Below are 20,016 nucleotides of genomic sequence, written 5' to 3' on the forward strand. Positions count from 1 at the left end.
AACGAGTAACTTGGTTAACAAGCACACTCCCAGAACGGATTGTTCTCGTTAAGCAAGGTTCCACTGTATGCAAACATCTTTTGGGCAACAGCTTGGATACCGAATCTGAATGGACCAAATAATAGACCTTAAGGCCTGAAACACACATCCGTGAAACACGTGCGTGTTTGGTCCGTTTCCGTGTATACTGGAGACACGGCCAAACGTGCACCAATGTTATTGTATGATAAAAGCTCCACATGCGTTTTTGATGCATGTCCGTTTGTCCGTGTCCGTGATCCGTACCTGTGTGCGTTTTGCACGGCAGCATGTCCGTTTTCTGCACGCAACACGCAGCACGGACCCAATGAAAGTCAAAGGGTCTGTGCGCACGTCCGAGTGACACGGACGCATCTCTGTTTGCTCTCTGTACGTTCTGTGCTTTTTTCATGTGATGTCAGTCTTTTTTCTTTTTCTGTTTCGTTCCCTCCCTCAGTCCGTCGGTCGGTCTCTATGTCTGTCGGTCGGTCTCTCTGTCTTATCTGTCCCTCTAGCTATCTGTCGGTCAGTTCCCCCCCTCTCTCATACTTACCGTTCCCCGATCTCCGGCGCGGCGCTGCACGGCTGTTATAAAAACTTCGGCGGCTTTTACTATTTTGAAAAAGCCGTCCGCCCATTAATCAATCTCGTATTCCCTGCTTTACCCGCCCACTGGCGCCTGTGATTGGTTGCAGTCACACACGCCCACCACGCTGAGTGACAGCTGTCTCACTGCACCCAATCACAGCAGCCGGTGGGCGTGTCTATACTGTGCAGTAAAATAAATAAATAAATGATTTAAAAAAACGGCGTGTGGTCCCCCCCCCCATTTTAATACCAGCCAGATAAAGCCATACGGCTGAAGGCTGGTATTCTCAGGATGGGGAGCTCCACGTTATGGGGAGCCCCCCACCCTAACAATATCAGTCAGCAGCCGCCCAGAATTGCTGCATACATTAGATGCGACAGTTCTGGGACTGTACCCAGCTCTTCCCGATTTACCCTGGTGCGTTGGCAAATCGGGGTAATAAGGAGTTATTGGCAGCCCATAGCTGCCAATAAGTCCTAGATTAATCATGTCATGCGTCTCCCCGAGATTCCTTCCATGATTAATCTGTAAGTGACAGTAAATAAACACACACACCTGAAAAAATAATTTATTAGAAATAAAAAACACAAACAAATTCCCTCATTACCAATTTATTAACCCCGACAAAGCCCTCCATGTCCGGCGTACTCCACGGACCTCCAGCGTCGCTTCCAGCTCTGCTGCATGGAGGTGACAGGAGCAGCAGAAGACACCGCCGCTCCTGTCAGCTCCATGCAGCTAATGAGATGAGTAGCGCGATCAGCTACTGTCAGTCAGGTAACTCGCGGCCACCACTGGATCCAGCGGTGGCCGCGGGTAACCTCAGTGACAGCAGCTGATCCCGCTACTCATCTCATTAGCTGCGTGGAGGTGACCGGAGTGGCGGTGTCTTCTGCTGCTCCGGTCACCTGCATGCAGCAGAGCTGGAAGCGACGCTTGAGGTCCGTGGATTACGCCGGACATGGAGGGCTTTGTCGGGGTTAATAAATTGGTAATGAGGGAATTTGTTTGTGTTTTTTATTTCTAATAAATTATTTTTTCAGGTGTGTGTGTGTTTTTTAACTGTCACTTACAGATTAATCATGGAAGGAATCTCGGGGAGACGCCTGACATGATTAATCTAGGACTTATTGGCAGCTATGGGCTGCCAATAACTCCTTATTACCCCGATTTGCCAACGCACCAGGGCAAATCGGGAAGAGCCGGGTACAGTCCCAGAACTGTCGCATATAATGTATGCGGCAATTCTGGGCGGCTGCTGACTGATATTGTTAGGGTGGGGGGCTCCCCATAACGTGGAGTTCCCCATCCTGAGAATACCAGCCTTCAGCCGTATGGCTTTATCTGGCTGGTATTAAAATGGGGGGGACCGCACGCCGTTTTTTTAAATTATTTATTTATTTATTTTACTGCACAGTATAGACACGCCCACCGGCTGCTGTGATTGGGTGCAGTGAGACAGCTGTCACTCAGCGTGGTGGACGTGTCTCACTGCAACCAATCACAGGCGCCGGTGGGCGGGGAAAGCAGGGAATACGAGATTGTTTAATGAGCGGACGGCTTTTTCAAATTAGAAAAAGCCGCCGGAGCAGTGTGAATGCCGTGCAGCGCCGGTGATCGGGGATCGGTGAGTATGAGAGAGGGGGGGGCACTTCAGTCACTCGGGGGATTAGAGGTCACCGGTGAATCCTTCACAGGTGACCGCTAATCAGTACACGGCACAAAGACAGAGCCGCGGCATGACAATGAAGTCGGGTGAAGTTCACCCGAGTTCATTCTCATCCAGCTACTCTGTCTTCCGACATGTAGTAACGACATTTTGCATCACACGCGTACATTTCACACGGACAACACACACACATGTCAGTTATTTCACTCACGCACACACGGACATTCCACACGCACATACGGCTAGCATACGGGATACACACGCAGGCCACACATACCATAAAAACGGACCTAAAAAATGGAAAACGGACCCGAAAAACGGCCCGTTTTACACGGACGTGGTTTTCACGGATGTGTGTTTCAGGCCTAAAACATATTAAAATTAGTGAAGGAGACAGAAATGCAAAGTTTCAAACAGGCCACGGATGAGCAGGTTCATGAGCTGTGTCTTTCACACGATTTTTCCGGGGATTTTTTTGCTCACCTTCTTCCGAGAACCGTAACTTTTTTATTTTTCCATCAACCTTGCCATATAAGGGCTTGTTTTTTGCGGGATGAGTTGTACTTTTAAATGAATAAATAAGTTTTACCATATAGTGTACTGGAAAACAGCAAAAATTTTCAAGTGCGGAAAAACTGCAAAAAAAGTGCAATCACACAATAGTTTTTGGGATATTTTATTCACCGTGTATTGGTGTGATGTCTCAGGTAAGTACGAGTTTGGAAACACCAAACATATATAGGTTTACTTTTATCTAAGAGGATAAAAAAAAATTACAAATTTGACCAAAAAAGTGGCGCATTTCTTGTGCCATTTTCTGAAATCCATAGCGTTCTCATTTTTCAGGAACTATGGCTCTGTGACAGCTTATTTATTGCGCCTCGAGCTGACATTTTTAATGGTACAATTTTTGCGCAGAGGCTACATTTTGATCACCTGTTATTGCATTTTGCACAAATTTGTGGCAACCAGAAAACATAATTTTGGTGTTTAGAATTTTTTGCCACTACGCCATTTACCGATCAGATTAATTGATTTTATATTTTGATAGATCGGGCGTTTCTGAACTTGGCGATATCAATTATGTGTATATTTTTTATTTTTTTAAACCCTTTAATTTTCAATTGGCCGAACAAGGGGTGATTTGAACTTTTATTTTTTTTTATTTTTTTTATTTTAAAACTTTTTTTACTTTTTTTATTTTACTAGATCCCCTAGGGGGCTATAAGGATCAGCAGTTTGATTGCTCTTCCATTTCTCCAGATTACAGCTACACAGCTGAGATCTGGAGAAAAGCTGCTTTACTCTCACACACGACGCTCTGCCGGCAGTGAGAGAAAGTGACTCAGGATCGCTACAGGAGTCATAACATGACCCTGTGCTACCATGGCGACTATCGTAAGTCACGTGATCATGTCACGCGACTTCCGATGGTGCTGGGTAAGTTAATGCTTACCGTGGCTTGCTGTTACATCTCGCTGTCAGATTTTTACAGCGAGATGTAAGGGGTTAATAGGCGCAGGTGGAACGCCATTCCACTCGCGCCTGGCAGGCACACATGTCAGCTGTTTAATTTACTTCCACCTTCCTCCATCAATTGTACTTTTTTTCACAACATTTTCAATAACCCACAATGTTGTGTGTACTAAGGAAATCATTCAGCCCCTTTTTATGAGCTGGTATATTGTCTACTATTACTACCTCTTTTGGTACTGCATTCTACAGTCTGACTGCTCTAACTGTAAAGAACCCTTTCCTATTTAACTGCTGGAATCGCCATTCTTCCACTTGCAGTGAGTGGTCATTAGTATTGTCTTTGGAAGGAATGTCATGTTCCAGTCCTTTATATTGACCACACATGTATTTATGCATATAAATAAGAGCTCCTCTGAGATGTATTTTTTCTAAGCTAAATAAGTCCAACTTTTTGAACCTCTCATTGTATGGGAGGCCTTCCATTCTTTATAAAAATCCTTCATGCTTTTGTTTTGTCTCATTACAAGATATCAGACATTGAAAGTCACCTTAAAGTCATCTATACACATTCAATGGCTGTCAGCCGGACAATAGTTTGGACGATTCTTTGTCCAACAGCCATCTCAGTCATCTCTCCAATACACAGGAGTACTCACTCAACTGAGCACTCCTGTATTCTCTATGAAAAAGCTGCTGATAGACATCTGTCACACTTGCACATTGACATTTGGGAACTGCTCGTATCCCAAAGCCCTGGCCTAGAGTAAACACAGGGCCAAAGATGCAGTGTCATGCAGGCATAGAGACCTGGACAGTGGCAGGTAGCAGCAGACATGGCCATAGTGCTGAGCCGGTAGGTGTATATGACTTTACTTTTTAAAACATACTCATCTTACTGCTCACTTCTCCTGCTGACCTCTCCCCCCACTCTTTGTCTACTGTTCAGGCTCACCACACTTCCATCATGATGTATCTCTGGGTCGGAATTTACTCTGGGCCAGGACTTCTGGCAATAAGCAAGTCCCGAAGGATCAGTGACCAGCAGCTGGAAGTTAAGGCTTGGTATTCACTCTAGGCTAGGACTTCTGTGACTTTCAGGGTCTGCTCATGCCTGGAAGTTCTGGTCTACAGTGAAGAGTGGGCTGAAGGTGCGGAGCAATTTAGGGGAGGAGAACCAAACAGCAGTCAGAGAGAAGCGGATACAGTGGGAGAGGTGAGCGGTGAATTGAGAATGAGGTTTCTTTTCTTCTAACACCTTACAATTGTTATGCTCTGAGCATAATAGGGAACATTCAAGTTGTGAACAATAATTTTTCTGCGAAACAAATTTCCTGGTAAAAAAACACATAATTTGGCAAATTCCATATTTTGTCAGTTCCGTTCATCTCTACTTAGCAGTCTTGTGACATTTACCACAGTCACATCATTATATTTTAGAATGTTGCTGCTATTCAACTAGGATCTTGAAAAGAATCAAAAATACTATTCATGGAAATACTCTGCACAAAAAACGCTATAAATATAGAACATACAATGCTGCTCATCACAAGCAATGAAATAAAAAAGATCAGAACCTGGCTTCTTATCAAATTGTATCTCTCATTCAAAATATTACCCAGGAGAGCTCAAGCCCATGTAAACACTTCAAAGCCATGCACAGTCTTATGGCACTCAGTTTATGCAGACATCGTGAGTTAACGTTTGCTAGATCCATCTGACAAAATCAAATGATTTATTATCAGGAAGCAGAACTAATGCATTCAGCTTTATAACTCTTCTGATGGTCAGGGGAGAAACTGCATTTATTACCTACATAATACCCATGTAGAACACTCTATTATTCATAAGAGTGGGCTTTCTTACCATAGTGATGGTGATAACCTATGAAAGAATGCATATTGTATATCAATTTATAACCTAGTTTTTATACATATCTATCTATCATGTCATAATATAAATACCTGACGTTTACATATTCTCCTAAAAAGACCAATAGAAAGCGCAAAGATATTCAAATCAGTTCTTCTATTTCAGATGAGAAGTGAAGTTCCACAGTCAACATTTAGACAAGGATTTGGTGAAATGTCAGATTCATAGAAGAAAGTCTGTGTAATTATCATTATACATTCTAATGAGAATTATTGCCTTCACACAGATTTCGGATATTTTAAAGGACAGAATTTACTCATTCTATTTCAGAAACGTTTACAATAAAACACAAGATGAGGAACTGTCAATCACTACATTGCTCATTTCAAACTATAACAAAGAGTACGAATTCTATGGCACATGCAGAATAAATACAATAAACTATTAAAATATAGACCATTCAAAGGAAAATGGAAATAGACCTGAAGAGAAAGTGTATAGCACATGAATCCAGATAAAATCCAAATATATGTAAAATTCAAGTAAGTAAAAGCATAGGAAATTGCTTACACATCTCAGGAATGAAGCCATACGGTAGTTCTACTCATTAGATGAAGATCAGATGAACCTTCCAATTTCACCAATACCCACCCACTATCTGATGTATATTGGTGTGTGCTAACTCTATATACAACTAAATATGGATGAAAAGGTTTATCTGGTTGAATTCAACATCCACAAAAAATTTGCTCGCACAAAAGAGGAGTCCCTGCAAAGGTGCCTGGCGGTGGCTTAATAACAAGGAGAAAGTCTGGCTGCAACTGCTACTAGTCTAGGTGCTTGCGGGTAATGTAATAGTCAAAAAGTAGAAAAACCTGAGCACCCAATAAGGGAAAAGAGAGGTATATGGATGCAAGTGTTTTTTATTTACAATCGACAAACTGCAGCAAGTGAACCCTGACACATAGCAACAACCAACGTTTCGGCTTTTAGACCTTTCTCAAGGTAGTTGCTCATAACAGAGATGCCATGAAATACGGGTCACAAGGACAGCCATCAGGGTAGAGAGAACATGCAGGGCATCACATTCGGCAGTATGCGATATCAAGGTGGTGGTGGTGTGGTGAACACAAACAGAGGCGAGGAGGAAGGGGAGATGACGCCTGCTTGGAGACCATGGAGTGCTGGAGCAGCAGTGGCAGCGGAGACAGCAGCGTCTCCACTGCCACCGCTGCTCCAGCACTCCATGGTTGTAAAAGCCAAAACGTTGGTTGTTGCTATGTGTCAGGGTTCACTTTCTGCAGTTTGTCGATTGTAAATAAATACACTTGCATCCATATACCTCTCTTTTCCCTTACTGAGTGCTCGGATTTTTCTAATTTTTGGCAGTGGCTTAATGTCACACAGAGATTTTTACAAATTTTGCTGACTGTAATGGTGGCGTCAGGTTCTGTTCAGAATACAGATTCTGACACTCCGCCTTATAACTTCTCTGGTGTCTGTGATCAATGTAGGTAGGCTCAGGCATCAACCTGCAGGGTGGTAATTCATAGGTAGGCCAGCAAGAGTTAATCTCTGCTAGTCTGCTTATTAGTTTCCTTTGATCACATGTTATGGGGAAACCAATCATATGTGCTCCTCTCCTATAAATTCTGGCTACATTCTTCCACTTTGCCAACTGTAATGATGGTGTCAGGTTCTGTTCAGAATACAGATTCTGATACTCCGCCCCATAACTTCTCTGGTGTCTGTGATCAATGTAGGTAGGCTCAGGCATCAACCTACAGGGTTGTAATTCATAGGCAGGCTAGCAAGAGTTAATCTCTGCTAGTCTGCTTATTAGTCTACATTTATCACATGTTGTGGGGAAGCCAATCATATGTGCTCCTCTCCTTTATATGCTGGCTACATTCATCTACCTGTGCTAGCTAAAATTTATTTTAGCTGGTCTGGTGGTGAGGTGTTGTTATCCAGACTATCTAGTGGTTGTTATACTTGTTGATGAGTGTGGTTGTGGAGTTAACGCTTGTTGCCTTTATGTTGTTACCTTCCTGCTTTTGCTTTACTCCTAAATTTCTCATTGCCTGTTCCTGTGTGTGTGAAGTGTTCAGAGTTTTGGTTTTCCCTTGTCTGTCTTTATCTGTTTTCCATCACACACCCGCCTGTCCTTCCCTGGTGGGAGGGGGTATCAAAATAGTACTGGTCAGGAATATAGCTAGGACCAGGAGTCAGGCATCTATACCATCAGGAGTTAACCCTGAAGTTAGGAATAGCCTAGGCTCCCCTAGTATGATGGACAGCATTGGAGCCCCTGTCCTCTACTATTCTAACAGTCACCTCATTACACTTATGATGTCCATATGCCTAAGATACTAATTAGCTAAAAAAGTCTGCTCAGGTGTCGGCTATTTCTCCAAATCATCTATTAAACATATATGTTTGGCTCAGTTGAGCATGCTTGTGTTTTCGATTTTAGTGGAAGATTTATACAAAAAGAACAAAAGGATTAGCCACAAAAAATTTCAACATGTGTTATCAATCTTATTCCCAACATCATCTGTCTGAGCAGAGTCAGGAGGACCCTCAACATCAAGAAGTCAAGCCAAGCAGAGCCTGCATGTATATGGGGTCACATTCAACAGAAAGCTGCATTATAAGGCCATCTTTACTCATAGCCAAACTATTAGATTTAAAACAACCCTTAAATTAGTCACTATTGTGTCGATTTTTAGAACAAGATGACAGTTTTTATTAGAAAATCACCAAGACACCCACCCATCCGAACTGCAATCACCTTGCATGAACAAGACTTCAATTTAGAGGAGAAATGGTGAGAACTTTGGGTCAATGTAGTAGACGGTGATCCCCAAATGTTCCCTAATTTACAAAACCCTCCACCAGGCTTCAATCTACCAAGGAAAACATGGGTTACTCTAAATCAGATCAGAACAAACTTTGGCGTCTGTGCAGATTTTATGTATAAGTGGGGAAAATATGACTCTCCGACCTGTGACTGTGGAGCAGATCGTCAAACTATCCAGCACATTGTTGAGGAGTGCCTCCTGAGATCCTACCACGGTGACAAGAATGATTTCTATATTGTAAATGATAACGCTATTGCATATATAGAAAATCTTGATATTCAACTTTGATTTTTATCCTTTTGATATTTTTCAATCACTGTCTATTGTCTGGTGTTTATTTTTATATGATGGTAAGGTATACATTCATACGATTAAATAAAATCACCAGTCTACTTTCTCTTCATCTAGATTTTGTCTTTGCTTAGTAGCTTAATTATTGTCACTGTTGTCACACAAACAGCAGTTAAATATTGGTGACCTGTCCTAGTGGTATACTATAGAAGTTTGTACTTTCAATATTATGTTAAAGGGAATGTAACACATAGTATTTTTACTACTTAAAACCCAATACTAGAACACATTTTGTTTTCCACTTTATAATTTTTTTATTCCATTTTCCAACATTACTTTGAGTGTCAGATTTCTTGCCTGAGCTTTTATTACTCCAGTTACAGATACACTTTACAGCAGTCACATGGACCATAGGAAGCCTTAGGCCTTGTTCACACATACCTGCTGAATATTCTGCAGCGATTTGACAGCACAAAGTGCTTCAAATCGCTGCAAAAAAACTGCGTAATGGATGCAGTGTTTCAGCAGAATAAATGCCGAATTCACATGTGCCGCCCCAGCAGCGGATCAAACCTCTCGGATCCGGGGGTAGTGATCGTTCGTGGTTCGGGCGGGGATTCGCGCACTTTTGCCCTGGAAGATGGCGTTTTGGTGCCAAAGATGGCGGGAAATGGTGGGAATGGGATTTTTGACACGCAGCTTCGCTTTTCAAGGTGCACGTCACTCAGGGCCCAGTTCGTATCCTGTTTGTGACACCAGAAATTTTGAGGTGTGCCGCCCCAGCAGCGGATCGAACCACTCGGATAAGGGGATAGTGATCGTTTGTGGCTCAAGGGTCTCCAGACCCAGGGGCTTGGGGGTCACACTCAAATGGAAAGGGAGTATTTACAGGGGATTTGGTATAGTTCGTGATGCCACCCATGGTGTATGGTAATTGGGAGCACCACCGCTGCCATTGGGAGTACCCGCGGTGATGTAGTGGGGCAACCAGATGGCGTTGCCCTCCACGAGTAGGGGTAGGCCCCGGGATTCTGCTTGGTGATGCGGGGACGCAGTGCAGGGGTCAGTCGGGTACTCACTCAGCAATGAAGCAGACGCTGACAACAGGGTAAACCAAGTTTCTGAACGCCATTGCCTCTCGAGGGGAGCTCGTCCGGGTCCCGTCCCCTACAGTACTGCCGGTGGTCCGTAACCTGCCTCCTGGCACTAAGTTTTAGATTGGGCCCCGCTCCTCACTGTGGCTAAGTGGAGGAGCCTGCTCTCAGGAGCACCCGCTTGGAATTTCAGTGGGCTGCTTGCTAGGAAAGCCCTATCCCCCTCGCTGCACCAGTGCCCCAATCTCTGAGCTGGTGGGAACAGTCCATAAAGTCCCTGTACTCAACAGGTTAATTGCCGGGTCGCCTAAAGCTTCTCCCCGACCTAGGGTCCGTGTACCCCGTTGTGCCTTCGGTTCCGGACCGGTGATAGGACCAGGCTGCTGACCATCCTCCATGACGGGTCCCAGGCACCTAGCCTCAATCCCCTGTGACCGGGGGTCCGACTCCTCTAGGTCCAGACCACCATCTTCGACCTAGTTTACTTCTCCCCTGGGAGCTCCAACTCCCAGCTTCCTCCCTGTCTGACCCCTAGGTGGGTGGCCCTATTCCTGCTTAAGCAGCCCACTGGTGTGCCTGACAGTTGTGGTGCAAAGTGTATCTAGGATTTGTGAATGCTGATGAAGGCAGTACTGTAGGATAGAGACCCAGAACCATGGGGGGTTGAATACTGCACGGAGAGGGCAGTTTTTTGCAGTACCCTGTGATGACCTGAATAGTCCAGGGGTGTCACACATACGCTCGGGATGCTGCCTCCACCATGGACAGAGTGGGAGCAGCATCCAAAGCTCACAAATTAATTGACATGCTGCTTTTTTATGCGCACTGATTTGGGTCAAAATTTTGGCATCCAAATCGCTGCGTTCAAAAAAGCAACGTGCTCACGGATTTTGCACAATCTACATAGATTGTGCAGAGGATGCAGGTCGCATGCATTTACGCTGTAGTGCAATACGCAGCGTAAATTAATGCAATTACGCAACATGTGCACGAGCCCTTAGACAGACTCTGACTCATAGACTTCCATAGAAATATTTCCTATGCATTCTATGATAGGGGCAAAAGTCTAAGTGTGGGGCTTGGTAAACTGTGACCATCTATTATAAAAGATGTGATCCTGTGTTATTTACTATATACAGTTAGGTCCAGAAATATTTGGACAGTGACACAAGTTTTGTTATTTTAGCTGTTTACAAAAACATGTTCAGAAATACAATTATATATATAATATGGGCTGAAAGTGCACACTCCCAGCTGCAATATGAGAGTTTTCACATCCAAATCGGAGAAAGGGTTTAGGAATCATAGCTCCGTAATGCATAGCCTCCTCTTTTTCAAGGGACCAAAAGTAATTGGACAAGGGACTCTAAGGGCTGCAATTAACTCTGAAGGCGTCTCCCTCGTTAACCTGTAATCAATGAAGTAGTTAAAAGGTCTGGGGTTGATTACAGGTGTGTGGTTTTGCATTTGGAAGCTGTTGCTGTGACCAGACAACATGCGGTCTAAGGAACTCTCAATTGAGGTGAAGCAGAACATCCTGAGGCTGAAAAAAAAGAAAAAATCCATCAGAGAGATAGCAGACATGCTTGGAGTAGCAAAATCAACAGTCGGGTACATTCTGAGAAAAAAGGAATTGACTGGTGAGCTTGGGAACTCAAAAAGGCCTGGGCGTCCACGGATGACAACAGTGGTGGATGATCGACGCATACTTTCTTTGGTGAAGAAGAACCCGTTCACAACATCAACTGAAGTCCAGAACACTCTCAGTGAAGTAGGTGTATCTGTCTCTAAGTCAACAGTAAAGAGAAGACTCCATGAAAGTAAATACAAAGGGTTCACATCTAGATGCAAACCATTCATCAATTCCAAAAATAGACAGGCCAGAGTTAAATTTGCTGAAAAACACCTCATGAAGCCAGCTCAGTTCTGGAAAAGTATTCTATGGACAGATGAGACCAAGATCAACCTGTACCAGAATGATGGGAAGAAAAAAGTTTGGAGAAGAAAGGGAACGGCACATGATCCAAGGCACACCACATCCTCTGTAAAACATGGTGGAGGCAACGTGATGGCATGGGCATGCATGGCTTTCAATGGCACTGGGTCACTTGTGTTTATTGATGACATAACAGCAGACAAGAGTAGCCGGATGAATTCTGAAGTGTAAAGGGATAAACTTTCAGCCCATATTCAGCCAAATGCTGCAAAGTTGATCAGACGGCGCTTCATAGTACAGATGGACAATGACCCAAAACATACAGCCAAAGCTACCCAGGAGTTCATGAGTGCAAAAAAGTGGAACATTCTGCAATGGCCAAGTCAATCACCAGATCTTAACCCACTTGAGCATGCATTTCACTTGCTCAAATCCAGACTTAAGACGGAAAGACCCACAAACAAGCAAGACCTGAAGGCTGTGGCTGTAAAGGCCTGGCAAAGCATTAAGAAGGAGGAAACCCAGCGTTTGGTGATGTCCATGGGTTCCAGACTTAAGGCAGTGATTGCCTCCAATGGATTCGCAACAAAATATTGAAAATAAAAATATTTTGTTTGGGTTTGGTTTATTTGTCCAATTACTTTTGACCTCCTAAAATGTGGAGTGTTTGTAAAGAAATGTGTACAATTCCTACAATTTCTATCAGATATTTTTGTTCAAACCTTCAAATTAAATGTTACAATCTGCACTTGAATTCTGTTGTAGAGGTTTCATTTCAAATCCAATGTGGTGGCATGCAGAGCCCAACTCACGAAAATTGTGTCACTGTCCAAATATTTCTGGACCTAACTGTACACAGGTGTTATCTTATTATCAGTTTCAATGGCCAGTATGAAAATTGCTTTGAAGATTTTGAGATTATTACAGTTGAATTAAATAAGTAAATATAATAATGAATTAATAATAATAAAAACCTAATATATAAAGCTCAGTGTATGTATGTATGTATGTATGTATGTATGTATGTCCGCTAAAGGAATTTGCACCGTCGCATTTACAATCACGAAATTTTGCACAGACGCCCCATGTGACTCAGGGAACATCATAGACTATGTTTGGGCAGGAAAATTTAAACCCGTGCTTTCCATTTACTCTACAAAAATCCTGCATCCATTAAACTGAATGGAGCTGGAAGCTGCAGGCTATAAATAGCAACTGTCGGTGGTTGCTATAGGAACAAAATAAACTGTTAGTATATGATAATAATATGATTATTGATATGATAATATATGATCCTATAAGAATAATGCACTATGCAATATTGTAATAAAATATATTCATTTTATTAGAGAAAATTAAAAAAAATGTAATTATATTTAAAACAATAGCAAAAAAGGGAGAAAAAAAAATCTGGAACAACAAAAGCAACCCTGGCTAACAATATCCAATAAATGACTAAACAGTAGGGAAACTACACATTAAATGTATATATAAATAGAGTAGGGAAATATAATAAAGAAACACAGTGTGACCAAAATAAATTAAAAAAAATAAATATATATATATATATATATATATATATAAATATATTAAATCAAAGCTACATATATTTTAAAGTGCATACAAACTACATATGTAACAAAGCTCTAAACATGAACAAAAATAGCAGCATGCAATTATCTATATATATATATATATATATATATATATATATATATATATATATATATATATATATAAAAATAAATAATGGCAACATATGAATCTCACTCTAGTAGCAGATAATTCTAATAGCAGCATATAAGTACAATTCGAGACATATAATCTCACATGATGTGTAGTTTACACTAGAATGTGCCAAAAAGAATTAGGGTGTAGAACTTATAAATTACAATAGAATATTCCTATACTTGATTAGTATATTGACACAATTGTAACAATTATAAGGAATATACACACTTACTGTACATAACCCGGGAGCACCCCCAACACGCGTCTTGCCCTCTGTTTCAAAGGAATGTATGTATGGTGCGGTGTGCTGAGGGCTTACTGCAGGCATTGTGCTGTGCAGAGGCCTGTGCTGTGGGCTATGAGGCAGGGGTCACCATTCTGAAAATGTCGGTGGTGCTGGCTTCAAATCATGGCACCTGGAGTCGGCAGGTGTGCAGATAGATCTCTCGGCTCACGATCTCATCTGCACATGCACCACCTCCAGCCCATTGATCTCCCTTCAGTGGACTTAAGGAAAATGGTGCATGGAGGTGGCGCATGCCTAGATGAGATCTCGGCTTGTCATTGAGATGATGGCTGCGCACGTGCCGACAACTGGCGCTATTTTTTTTAAGCCCGCACTGTCCACAGTGTCTATATGTTCCTCTTGCCTCAGTGCCCGCAGCGAGCATCCGTGACATCTGCCACACTGCCTGCAGCATTGCCCTACTCCACCACCGCCCCTGCCTCCTGTGACCCCGCTTCAGCACCTCTGCCACCACCCTTGGCTAAAACACCATTGGACTATAAGACAGACCCCATTTTTTTTGCCTTTTTTTCTTCTAAATTTGTGGCGCATCTTATAATCTGGTGCATCTTATAAAACAAAAAATACAGTATAATACATGTGTAAATAGTGTTTAGTAAAGTTAAAAAATGTTTTTAAAAGTGTTTTCTAGTTAATGTTTAGAAATGTATTCTTAGCAACCAGCATTTCTAAAACTAACGAACTTTAGTTTGTTAATAACTTTTGGTTATTCATATAACAATGTTATTCCACCATATCATTCAGGTAAATATTGTCAGGTTTTACAGTTTATAAATCCCATTACAATTTCTTTACTATATGTTTTGAAAAAAAATACAATTAATAGTCACTGGATTGAACATTTGCAATCGTATTTCTATAAGTTAATTGACTTATTTGTATAAAAATAAATCTATTCAAATTGTTAGTTTCTAAGTTAGTTTTTTATTTCTGAGAGTGATCCCACAATTATAACAATATGTAATAAGATCCATGTTGAGGAGCACCAACGGGGACACAAGTAATTGAAGTAAAAAAATAATGCTTCATCAAACTTTTCACATACATTGATGTGGGCTTCAATTCAGCAGTTTTTTGTTATTTCGGGATATTACATCAATACTATGTATGTACAGAAAACACAACAATTTGCTACCTTGTCACATAAGTTACTACTACCAGAAACTCTCATGGTACATCTATTGTTAGATCTCAGTTTACATTGCATTATAACATTTCTAATATTTCATTTACAAAGGTACATGGTGCAGATACATAGTAAACTGTTGTATTAATTATTTAAACATTTAGTATGTGCATGTGTATACATATACGACCATTCATTGTATCAATACTATATGGTGTCTAAGCTTCTAATCCTGTGGATTAAAGAGGTTGGCCACTACTTTTACATTGATAGCCTATCCTTAGGATAGGTCATCAATGTCTGATCGACTGGGGTCCGACATCCGGAACCCCCGCCGATCACCTGTTCTTTGTTCCGGTAATGGCAGCAGACATCCATAAATGCTCAATTCCGGAGCTGCCCCGTCAACTGATAGTGGCAGCAGCCAAGTACTTCTCACTCAAATCAATAGGAGGCGGATATCCAGTACGTGGCCACTGTCAGAAGACGGGGCAGCTCTCGAAGTGAGCATTTACAACTGCCTGCTGAAATCTGCCAGCACCAAGAACGGTTGTCGGACCTTGGCCAATCACACATTGATGACCTATTGCAAGCATAGGCTATCAATGTAAAAGTAGTGGACAATCCTTTTAAGTTCTCATAGATGAGCACACTGTCCTCATCCATAAAATCAGGGTGAGGACCCCTCTTTTTTATCACATCCTATTTAAATGGACCATTACATTTCCTCTATTAGTTTATCAATGCAGACAGAATAGGTCCTCCCTAGAGATGAGCAGTGTTCGAATTGAACTGTTCGCCAATCTCAAATTCGACCTGTTTTAGGCGATGTTCGAGTTGTTCGACAAACGCGAACAATTAGTTTCAAGTTCGACAGTTCAAGGTTATGTTCGATAACGGTTCGATCACCAAAAGCGTAACTGGCTTTTCACAGTAATACTGTCATTCAATGTTAATACAGTGGAACCTTGGTAAACGAGAACAATCCATTCTGGGACTGTGCTTGTTAACCAATTTAAACGTTTAGCAAAGCAAGTTTTCCCATAGGAAATCATTGCAATGCAGACAATTCCTTCCACAACTTGTTAAATGTCCCATCCTGGTTCCCTATTGTGCCATTCCACACTTGCACAAACACACACAAACACACACAAACATACACAGACATACACAAACATACATGCGCACACATATTATGCTCACCTTACCTTCCATTCCATCGCCGGCCTCCTGGGACTTGCAGATCGCCAGGACAAGATGTGTATCGGGTAACCATCGCGACCGATGCCGGAACGTCCGCTGCCAGAGTGCTGACGTCAAAGGCTGGAGCCACTTGCCTCTGATTGACCAGCACACTGCCTTTGATTAGCATCGTGATGGTTGCCCGATACACGTAGTTCCCCACTACTCAAAGGCAGCGCACTGGCCAATCAAAGGCAAGCGGCTCCTGCCTTTCACATCAGCACTCTGTCAGCAGAAGTGCCGGCATCGGTTGCGATAGTTACCCGATACACATCTTGTACCGGTGAACTGCAAGTCCCAGGAGGCCGGCGATGGAACGGAAGGTAAAGTGAACATAATATGTGTGTGTGCGTTCATGTGTGTGCGTTCGTGTTTGTGCATGTTTGTATGTGCTTGTGTTTGCCTGCCATTGTTTTCAATGGTGTTCGAAGGAGTTCGAAAGTGTTCAACGATCGTTCGACGAGCCGAACCGAACTCGAACACTAGGGTGGTGGCTCATCTCTAGTCCTCACAGCTTCCATCGATTCACGGACAATAGTTATCAATACTAGATGTCTTTCAGCTATAGATTACACAGTCGTCTTCCATCATTGTATCATATAGTGTAGTACTTTTAGGATACTGTATGTCTTTTTAACAATGTATGGTAAAAACGTTCATTTTTATAGATAAGAAAATTAAACAAAATGATCCAATAATATTTATATAATAATTATATTATAGAGTGTTTCATCGCAGTAAGTAGTGATAACTACATATTGTTGATATTTTCTTAAAATGCCGTTTTAATTACCCTTCAAAATGGGCATTTAATTTTCCTTCCGGGACCAATTTTCCCGGTGTGATTACTAAATAAATCAAGCACATTCTCTTGTGATATGTGTAAACCTTTCCTTGACCTGCTCACACATTTCGGTTCTGCACTAATAAGTCTATTTCACAGACACACCATTTATGTATTTGTGAACCATAATAATACCAATGCTTCAATCGACCTTTACCTTATTAAGATCAATCCTGGACCCTTTTTATGAGGCCCCATAGGTCTTGTTTATGATTCCTCCAGTAAATCAAGATTCCCTCTCCAATGTTATTTCTGGATGTACCTTTCTCTATTCGATTCCCTATTTTATCACAGTATATTCTGTATCTTTTAATGTGCACCTGAAATTTGTCAGCCATGTATAAAATATGACAGAAAATATATGTACTTTTACTCTAAATGCCTAAATTATTCACATGTATAAATACAGATAGCTTCCATGATAGAGAATTGGGTTTACTTGTGTTTTATACAATTAATATAAAAATTAAGGATTTTTTTTTCTTTCAATTTGCAAAACTTAAATGATGGAACACCAATGGATGAAAGGTTCAATAAAGTAAATTTAAGAATCATATTGCATGTAGTGATTATTTTCTCATAGCAACACTTATATTTCAAAGGTCTAAAATAGTCCAGGGTTCCATTACAATTTACAATAGGCTAAGTTCTAAGTGAGTTTAGGCATTATATTTTGTTTGACCTTTTGAAATGTTCCACCAAAGGATTTCTCCATAAATCTATAACTATCTATGCCTATATCGTTCCATATAACTGTCATTGAGCACCATTAAAAAAATGTGTTTATTTTTTTTGCTCAGAGTTGTTATGAAAAGCATATACCAGCTAAATGTATGCCATAAGTCACTTTCCTGGTACACATTAGTTTCGCCAATGATAATCTATGAACCACTTAGACAACTTATATCTATGTTTATGTGAACTTACACTGCCTTGCAAAAGTATTCACCCCCTTGGCTTTTTACCTATTTTGTTACATTACAACCTGTGTTTAAATATTTTTCTAATTCAATTTGTGTGTAATAGAACAGCACTAAGTAGTCTTAAGTAGAGGAAGTAAAGTGTGAAAAATATAGGCAAAATTTAAATGTATGGAAAAAAATAAATAAAAATGGCCATGTACATATCTATTTACCCCTTTTGTATGAATTCCCTAAATATTTCTGGTGCAAGCAATTACCTTCATAAGTCACATACTTAGTGAAAGGAAGTCCACCTGTGTGCATTCTAAGTGTCACACAGGTATATGCACACCTTTTCTGAAAGGCTACAGAGGCTGCAACGCCATTATGCAAGAGGCACCACTAACAACACAACACCATGAGGAGCAAAAAGCTCTCCGAACATGTCAGCGACAAAGGCGTTGAGAAGTACAAGTCAGAGTTGGGTCCTAAAGAAATATCCCAATCTCTGATGATCCCCTGGAGCACCATCAAATACATCATCATCAAATAGAAAGAACATGGTACCAAAACAAACCTGCCAAGAGAAGGCCACCCAGCAAAACTCTCAGCCCAGGCAAGGAGAGCAATAATCAGAGATCCAGCGCAAATAACAAAGGTAACCCTGAAGGAGCTGCATAATTCCCAAGCAGAGATTGGAATATCTTTCCATACAACCACAATAAGCCGCACACTCCATAGAACTTGCTTTTATGGAAGAGTGGTTAGAAAAAAACAGTCACTAACAGGCAAAAACTGAAAGACTAGTTTTGGACTTTGCAAAACGACATGTGGGAGTTTCCCTACATGTATGGATAAAGGTGCTGTGGTCAGATGAAATCAAAATTGAACTTTTTGGCCACCAAGGTCTGGCGACAAACCAACACAGCTCATCACTCCAGGAACACCATCCGCACAGTGAAACATTGTGGTGGCAGCATCATGGTGTATGGATGTTTTTGCCACAGGGACAGAAAAGCTGTCTGATAAGAGGGGAAGATGGATGGTGCAAAATAAAGGAATAGTGGTTTAAGGGGAAATGTCAAAATGTTTTGGGGTGGCCTAGTCAAAGCCAATACATTAATCCAATTGACAATCTGTATTAAGACATAAATATTGCTGTTCACCAGAGAAAACATTCATAGAGACTTATCCAAAGTGACTTGCAGCTGTAATTGCCACAAAAGGAGGCTCTACAAAATACTGACTTTAGGAGGGTGAATAGTTATGCACACTGAAATGTTCAGGTAACTTGTTCTATGAGTTGTTTGCTTCACTATAAAAAGAAAAACAAATTATATTCACAATTGTAGGCATGCTGTTTACATGAACTGATGCAAACCCTCAAAAAAAAACAGTAAAATTCCAGGTTGGGAGGTAGCAAACCATGGAAAATGCCAAGGTTAGGGAATACTTTTGCATAGCACTGCAGTCCTTGGGAATAGTACATGCAAACTTTCCAACTAGTTGATCCCTTAGAGCACCACTCCAGTGTTTTGTTTGTTTGGTTTTTTTACAGCTGGAGTCTTGCCACTAATCTAAGTTCCGTGCACTTTATGCTTAGCAGCCACTATCTTCGTTTTGTATTGGCACTGCTCTGGTTGGTCTCCAGCAGTTTGGAACCTGATGGATCACACTAGTGTTTGTTGGGAGATCCAGAAATCACAACTCAATGTAAGTCTAAAGCCCACTTTACACGTTGCAATTAGTTGTACAATCGCATTTGCGATGTGACACGCCCAGGTTGCATACGGGATCTATGAGATTTCACGTTGGTCGTTCATTTGCTGTCACACGAGCGTTAGTAGTCTATGTTAAATTGGTCAATTTTGTGTGTGATCCTTTAGATCATGTGTTCTGTGACGTATGCATTGAGCACCTTTTTTTTTTTTTTATTTATTGACTTGCCAAGCGTGTGTAATGTGTAGGGATGCGTTTTTACTATGTCATCTGCCATTCAGCTCTGCTACATGGCCGCTAACAGCAGACACAGACAGCCATGTAGCAGAGCTGAATGGC

Source organism: Anomaloglossus baeobatrachus, chromosome 4 (assembly GCF_048569485.1).
Source record: "Anomaloglossus baeobatrachus isolate aAnoBae1 chromosome 4, aAnoBae1.hap1, whole genome shotgun sequence".
NCBI lineage: Eukaryota > Metazoa > Chordata > Amphibia > Anura > Aromobatidae > Anomaloglossus > Anomaloglossus baeobatrachus.